Here is a 7,779-nt window from a genome sequence, read left to right on the forward strand (position 1 = left end):
AAGCTGTGTAACATCCCATATCAGCAACATCATTTATGAACATCTTCTTACCCCCTGCTGCGTCCTGTGAGCAGAGTTCCAGCCTCGTTTTGGTGTTGATGAAGGTAGTCCGGCTAGTTGGCTGGGGTTTAAAAAATAAAGCGTTTTGCTTCTCAAAACAATATGCGTTCAACAGAGTAATACATTTGCATCACAAAATCGTTCTCCAGGAAAAAGTCAGACCTCACAATCTCTTGGCCCTATTTTCTCTCCCTTCGTATCACTGCCTGCTGCTGACAGCCGCGCCTGTTACGGTGTTTGCTGCTCGGTCTGCACTTCGGTCTGCACTTCGGTCTACACAGCAGGCAGTGATACGAAGGGAGAGAAAATAGGGCCAAGCCATTGTGAGGTCTGACTTTTTCCTAGAGAACGATTTTGTGATGCAAATGTATTATCTTCAGCTGGTGCAGAACGCTGCTGCCCGTCTTTTAACCAACACCAACAGACGGGTGCACATCCCTCATGTTCTTAACTCCCTCCATTGGCTTCCTGTCCTTTATAGAACTGATTTTAAACTTTTAATGTGTGTTTTTAAAGCTCTTAACGGCCTCGCCCCGTCGTATTTATCTGAGCTTTTAACAGTCCTGGTAGAGCTCTGAGGTCAACAGATCAGTTTCTGCTGGAAGTGCCCAGGTCAGAATACAAACCCTGGGGTGCCCGAGCCTTTTCCCAAAGCTGCCCCCAGGCTCTGGAATAAGCCCCCCGTCCAGCTAAGTCTTATTTCTGACCTGGGCCTTAGGCTAAAAACCTCCTTATTTAGGATGGCTTTAATACCCAGTAGTATGATGACACTTTCATCTTATTTTATCTTGTTCCATTTTGTTATATTTCATTGTTCTTTCATTGTTTTTATTTGTTTTTACTTCTTCTTGTCTTTATTTATTACCTGCTGTAAAGCACTTTGTTACACCATAAGGATTGTCTGTAAAGGGCTGTAGAAATAAAGTGCATTTACATTTATTACTCTTTTGAACACATATTGTTTTGCGAAGCAAAACGCTTTATTTTTTAAACCCCAGCCAACTAGCCGGACTACCTTCATCAACACCAAAACGAGGCTGGAACTCTGCTCACAGGATGCAGCAGGGGGTAAGAAGATGTTCATAAATGATGTTGCTGATATGGGATGTTACACAGCTTCATGTCAAAAGAGGCAAACTGTCCCTTTAATTCCCAGCACCCTGCCTCTCCGACGGCACTCTTCAGGTGTAACACTGGTCCGTTAGAGCTGCTGCAGTAATTTCAGCACCAACAGCAAACTTTTTCTGTCTATTTTTAGGTCATTCGTGAGCAGAAAGCCGGGAAATTCCTACGATATTAATCCCTAAAATACCTCTTTATGTTTGTGTCCTCCTGTTCTCGTGATAAAAAACAATAACCAAACAAGTTATTGAATTTGCTTAGAAGGCCATGCATCACTCAGGTCTGTAAGCTTTAATACTAAGGAATCAGCTTTTATTCTGACTTAGGCTGCGGCTACACGAAAACGTTTTTCACTGTAAACGATACTTTTTCTTATCGTTTCGCTGTCGCGGCCACACGGAGCCGGCGTTCCCACTACCCCAAAATGATAAGAGTGGGAAAGTTTGAAAACGAGGTTGTTTCGTTTCCATTATTACAGCGAAAACATTTTTGCGTCAGTCAAACGTTGACGCTGTGAGACTTCTCTATTGTCTCACAGCGTGGCGTGACACAGTGGCGTGTGTACTGCATCGTTTCATCCGTTTTCGTCTGGACCTGAGTCTTTACAGCAGCGTTGCCGTGTGGTTGCAAGAATTTTCGTACCCGTTTTAAAAAAAAAAACCTCGTTTCGTTTCCGTGTAGCCGTAGCCTGACCAAAGGTTAACAGGCCGGGTCACATGGTGGGGATTTTCCTCAGGTTGAGTAATCACCTGACAACGACTGAACTGGCAAATTATGACCATGTGGGTGAATGGCGTGAGGTGGTGTAGATAAGACCGCACATGGGCTGAGAGCCTCGTGATGACCTGAGTCACCTGCATCAGGGCGACTGCAGTGGCCTCTGATCCCAGATGGAAAGATACTGAACTCTGCAGACCCGACTGTATTACACAACGTTTCATCTGTGGCTGAGAGCGAGCATATCTGAGCATATCTGAGCATATCTGAGCATATCTGAGCATATCTGAGCATATCTGAGCATATCTGAGCATATCTGAGCATATCTGAGCATATCTGAGCATGGCTGAGCATATCTGAGCATATCTGAGCATATCTGAGCATGGCTGAGCATATCTGAGCATGGCTGCGAGTTGCCAGTTTGGGAGGCAGAGCCTTCAGTTATCAGGCCCCTCTCTGTGGAACCAGCTGCCAGTTCTGGAGGCAGAGCCTTCAGTTATCAGGCCCCTCTCTGTGGAACCAGCTGCCAGTTTGGGAGGCGGAGCCTTCAGTTATCAGGCCCCTCTCTGTGGAACCAGCTGCCAGTTTGGGAGGCGGAGCCTTCAGTTATCAGGCCCCTCTCTGTGGAACCGGCTGCCAGTTTGGGAGGCAGAGCCTTCAGTTATCAGGCCCCTCTCTGTGGAACCGGCTGCCAGTTTGGGAGGCAGAGCCTTCAGCTATCAGGCCCCTCTCTGTGGAACCAGCTGCCAGTTTGGGAGGCGGAGCCTTCAGTTATCAGGCCCCTCTCTGTGGAACCGGCTGCCAGTTTGGGAGGCAGAGCCTTCAGTTATCAGGCCCCTCTCTGTGGAACCAGCTGCCAGTTTGGGAGGCAGAGCCTTCAGTTATCAGGCCCCTCTCTGTGGAACCGGCTGCCAGTTTGGGAGGCAGAGCCTTCAGTTATCAGGCCCCTCTCTGTGGAACCGGCTGCCAGTTTGGGAGGCAGAGCCTTCAGTTATCAGGCCCCTCTCATCCCATAGTTAAGCTGCTATAGGCCCAGACTGCTGGGGGAGCTCCCATGATGCACCTCTCCTTTCCTGTCCTCTCACCCCCCAGCTGGTCGAGGTGGATGGCCGCCCTTCCTGGTTCTGGTTCTGATGGAGGTTTCTTCCTTTTCAAAGGGAGTTTTTTCTCTCCACAGTCGCCTCGTGCAGCTCAGGATGGGAGATTGGATCAGAGAGAAGATTTAGTAGGAAACTCTTTTAATTGGATCTGTATGAATTGGGCAAATTTGGAATTTAATTAATTGATTTAACCGGATTATGACTGTATTAGTGTATAAGTGCCCTGAGATGATGGCGCTATTTAAACAAAACTGAATTAAATCGACTGTAACTCAGTCATGTGGAAAATAAAATGCATCTTATTTCACTTCTGAGGTTTTATGTATCAGGATATAATACAAATTAGTTTCACCGTGTAACCAGGATGCAGCTCTCTCAGTTATTCATGAAACATTTCATCAGCCAGCTCTGACATGGTGTCACAGAGTCCTCCGTTTCCCACTGACTCAGTGAAGCTGTCTGTTTGTTTTCCTCATTCACAGTCTGTGATAAGATTAAGTTTGCTGCAAATGATCATTAAAGAGTAAAAATAAAACAAACACGATCAGATCTGGGTCACGTCTTTCTGCTTTGACGTTGCTGCAGTAAGCGGGTCTCCAGGCACCATGAGGAGATGAAAGTTCAACTCTTCCATAAGACGTGTGCCTGGTTAAAGTGTAACTCGGGATCCAGCCTCTGACATGACCTCCAGCGTGGGCTTTAAGAACTTCCTGAACTCTGAGATAAGCACAGCTGCTTCCTGCACGGCACATGGATTTATGTTTATAACTGATCAGGGTGAAAGGCTGTTTCATGTACGGAGAAGATGGCTGTAATTTGTTCAAATGTTGCATCAGAGTGGCACGCTCAGCACAAAACACTTAATTCATTAACATACGACCGGTTTGTAGATCATCCGGTTGACCTGCTTTGGCAGCTCAACAGGGGCGTCAGGTTCCAACATGCAGGCTTCTTGTCAGATGTAATTGATTCTTAGGATCAATGTTGGCCTGAATTTATCTTGACAATATATCAATCCATCCAATTGTTTCCTTTGCTATCAGAGCGTTTGACACGTCAAATTCTACACGCAGCAGAATGAGGCTTCTTATATGAGATAGTTCTTTAGGCCTGACACTTCTGCTTTTGTCCTCCACTTGTCCAGTTTCCTCAAATGTTTTAAGGACACACTGCACACCACTTCCCAGCTCTTTGGGAATCACCTTGTTGCTGCAGAAATCCTGTTTTCTGTCTGTCACACTGTGTTATCTTTGCTGTTTTTCACACATGCAGCTAAAGAAATGGGAACAAATCTTAATTCCAGTCTAAAACCCACAAAGAGCTTCTAGATTATTCATTTCTGGTGGCATAAAACAGTTTAATCATTTAATTTATATTAACTGTTCCATAATTAGTCATTAGATTATATCTTATATTCCTCTTTTAAGCTTTAAATTGAATCTTATTTACTTTTTCTTGATGTTAAGTAACATAATTCTTATTATTGTCTGTTTTTTTCCTACTTTTCTACTTTTAGACCCGATAACGTTAATTATTTTGGGATTAGGATTGTTTTTAAACTGAATTTCTTATATTAATTTGACTCTTTTGGTAACTGAAAGCAGTTTTAAACGTAAATGTACAAAAAAGTTGAAACTATGAAGCTGTTTTTCACAGATGCAGCTAAAGAAATGGGAACAAATGATGTGTCTCTCTGACAGGCTGCTGGGAACAAAGTGCCTAAAGATCCAGTTTAAAACGGCTTCTTTGCTAAGTTGTCTGTTCTGTGTGGACACAACACTGGTTCATCCCTTGAGTTAGGAGCCTTTTTCCTGCCTGAATGGTTCATAGGTCAGAGTTAAGTGGCTTAACAGAGAAAAAACACATTAATCTGAAGATGCTCAGGTACAAGGACTGAAGATGAGGGGAAAAAGCAGAAAATGTCCAAAGAAAAACTGTGAAAGAACGTCAGAAAACCTGGAAAACTGTTGAACTGTCACTTTAAATGTTAAAGAAAGCCTGGCTGCTTGGAAGGAAGCAGCTGGTTGTTTGGCTCAGGATACTCTGTGTCCTGAGCCATTAGCGCCCTCCAGTGTTAATGTTGTGGTAGCACACAGTGAGCCTTTCTGCTCCAACTCAGGACAAGCTTACCCAGCACTAGTTATGCTCTTAGCTGTTTGGTTTTGGAAGGAAATGCACTTATGATTTCTTGTGACCTGAAGTTCTTTTGCCCACCGATGTGGAACACAGTTATTATAAGTTGCTTTGGATTAAAGCATCTGTAGAAGGACCATAATGTAATGTAATAAACCAGACTTTTTTCCAGTCCTTGAGTTAATCATTTGTGTACATTTTAAAAAAACATAATGAAACTTGGTTTGTTACGAGTTTTATTCTCTAAAACACGATGCAGTGTGACTGTGGGACACCGTTTCATAAAGTAGAAATCACAGCACATCTCAGAAAGTCCTCCTGTACAGTTGGAATATTCCTCAACCAGAATATGGAGGCTGACTTAGCAACTGTGGCATTTCATGCATGAATGTAATATTCAATTTAAGATATAAAAATCCATATACATTTATTGGAATTAATAAGAAGTTAAATACAGAAATACACTAAGTGAAGAGGGATGCTGACGCCAGTCAGGTCATCACGAGTGACTCACACTTTGGCTAAAATATGACATTCTAACATAAAACACGCTGCATTCCCTTTTAAACAGCTTATAACAGAAATACATACAGTAATGACAATAAAAATGACACCGTAAATTAAATAAATAAACAATAACTTAACGAAAGAGTGATACTTTCAAACTGTTTCTGTTACTAAAGTAAAGTGAACTTAGTCGAAGGGGAAGTTGAGCGCTAACGTGGTCCTGAATCTATGCTTCAGTGTCAGACCGATGCGTCCCTGCAGCCCAAAGTGCAACAAAACTCCACTTTCTGTGGATTCAGACCGGGACAACTGGGACTGACACGCTGTGCTCAGATAAAAAAACGCCTCTTTGTGACGAGTATGTTAAATATAAGGAGCTGTAACTGAGTTCTGTTTGCTCATCATCGTCCTCTGCCTGCAGGTATTCTCTCATCTTAAAATCTTTTTCTTCTCGGCTTTGGAAAAGTCGAGCAAGCAGATCGGTTTTATAGGAGAAGATGGTAAAAGATATTGGTTCTTTCCCGCTGAACTTCGACCAATAACATGGTTGCTTCACAGAAAAAGTGACAAGTCTTCCAATCAAATACGTTGTTTGTTTAAACCAGAGATGGGACCAAGTCACACATGTACAAGTCTCAAGTCTTAGCTTTCAAGTCTCAAGTAACTTTTTCTTGGGCAAGTCAAGTCAAGTCACCTTATTATTGCAATTTTACCTGCAGAATCTGATCTTAATAAAGTGAAAAGACAAGATATAAGTAACTGTTCTCCACCCCCACCCCGTATCATATCAAGCTAACGTTAGCTAACTACCGACGAGCCTAACAGGATAATATTAGCTAATTCGACGAGCACTTACTGGTCAGAATGGATCTTTAAATGACGAACAAAGTCACAAAGTCCAAGTCACAGTGACTCGAGTCCCCATCTCTGGTTTAAACCCTGGAATGCAACCGGTGGGGGACTCTCTGAACTAACACCTGCACAGGTGACATGAGGGACGCACAACATTTCCACATCATTCTCACGTGTTTCCTTTAACAAACCACAAAGTCCTCTGTGAAGGAAGAAGGAGGTGGGCTGGTTGAACCATAACATGCACCCAGAAACACTGAGTGATGTTCGGCCAATAACACGAAACACCTTCAGTCTCCTCCCGGTTGGGTTGAGGCAGAAATATTCGTTATATCGATTCCAAACCGGTGGCACGTCAACACATTAGGACTCGTTGTCACTTCCTGGTTCGGTTTAGATAACATTACTAGGTTTAAGTTAGAAAACATCATGGTTGAACTAAAAAACATTATCTGTACAACAGCATCATCTTAATGGATGCCATTTTGATTTAATTTCCCTTTTAGTTCTTCACGGGACCCCTACAGGTTACATATTCTTTCATATTCACTGTTCATTAACACTTTAGTCTGTGAACATATCGCTGCAGAGTTTGTATGCACAATAAATATATAAAGAAATGTGGTGTTATCAACCGGTTCAACAACAATAGACCAATGAGTTTGAGCTCACTTCAATATGTAGTGAAGAACCAGGTCAACTCCCAGCTCTGCTAGCATAAATCAAACAAACCGTAACTCTGCAGTCAGACGACCAACTTCAAATTTCCTTCAAACATTCACAAAATGGCAAAATATCGTTCTTTTCCATCAACTGCCCAAGTTTTGATGTGATAATCTGTGTATTTCATCTACTGGTGTTTCCAGTTTCTCCATCATCTCCAAATCCATGCACATGCTGCTATGTCTGCCTTTAAAAAAATAAATCAATCAATCAATGCAGCCCTTTGGCTGCTGTTATTGTATAATACATGTGGTAATGCGACCTTCTTAACTGGCAAGCTACGTCCTCTTATGTCAGGTGTAGACAGCAGCTTGATGTCGTCGCCGCGGTTACGCTGCCAACACAAGGACGCCCAGTGTGGAGCCTCTAGTTGCTGGTTCTTAATGTCAGTTTGGCGTATAGGAGCCCTAATGCTTCATACTAGATCATTTAAACTAAAAAAAAACATCACATTTATAAAAGGATAACGATAATACAGTAGAACATGTGGGAGAAACAGAGATAATATTCTCATGTGTGACCACATGAAGGTACTTAAGAGTAAAAACACCCCCGATTCTTCTGC

This window comes from Odontesthes bonariensis, chromosome 10, assembly GCF_027942865.1.
Source record: "Odontesthes bonariensis isolate fOdoBon6 chromosome 10, fOdoBon6.hap1, whole genome shotgun sequence".
Lineage (NCBI taxonomy): Eukaryota > Metazoa > Chordata > Actinopteri > Atheriniformes > Atherinopsidae > Odontesthes > Odontesthes bonariensis.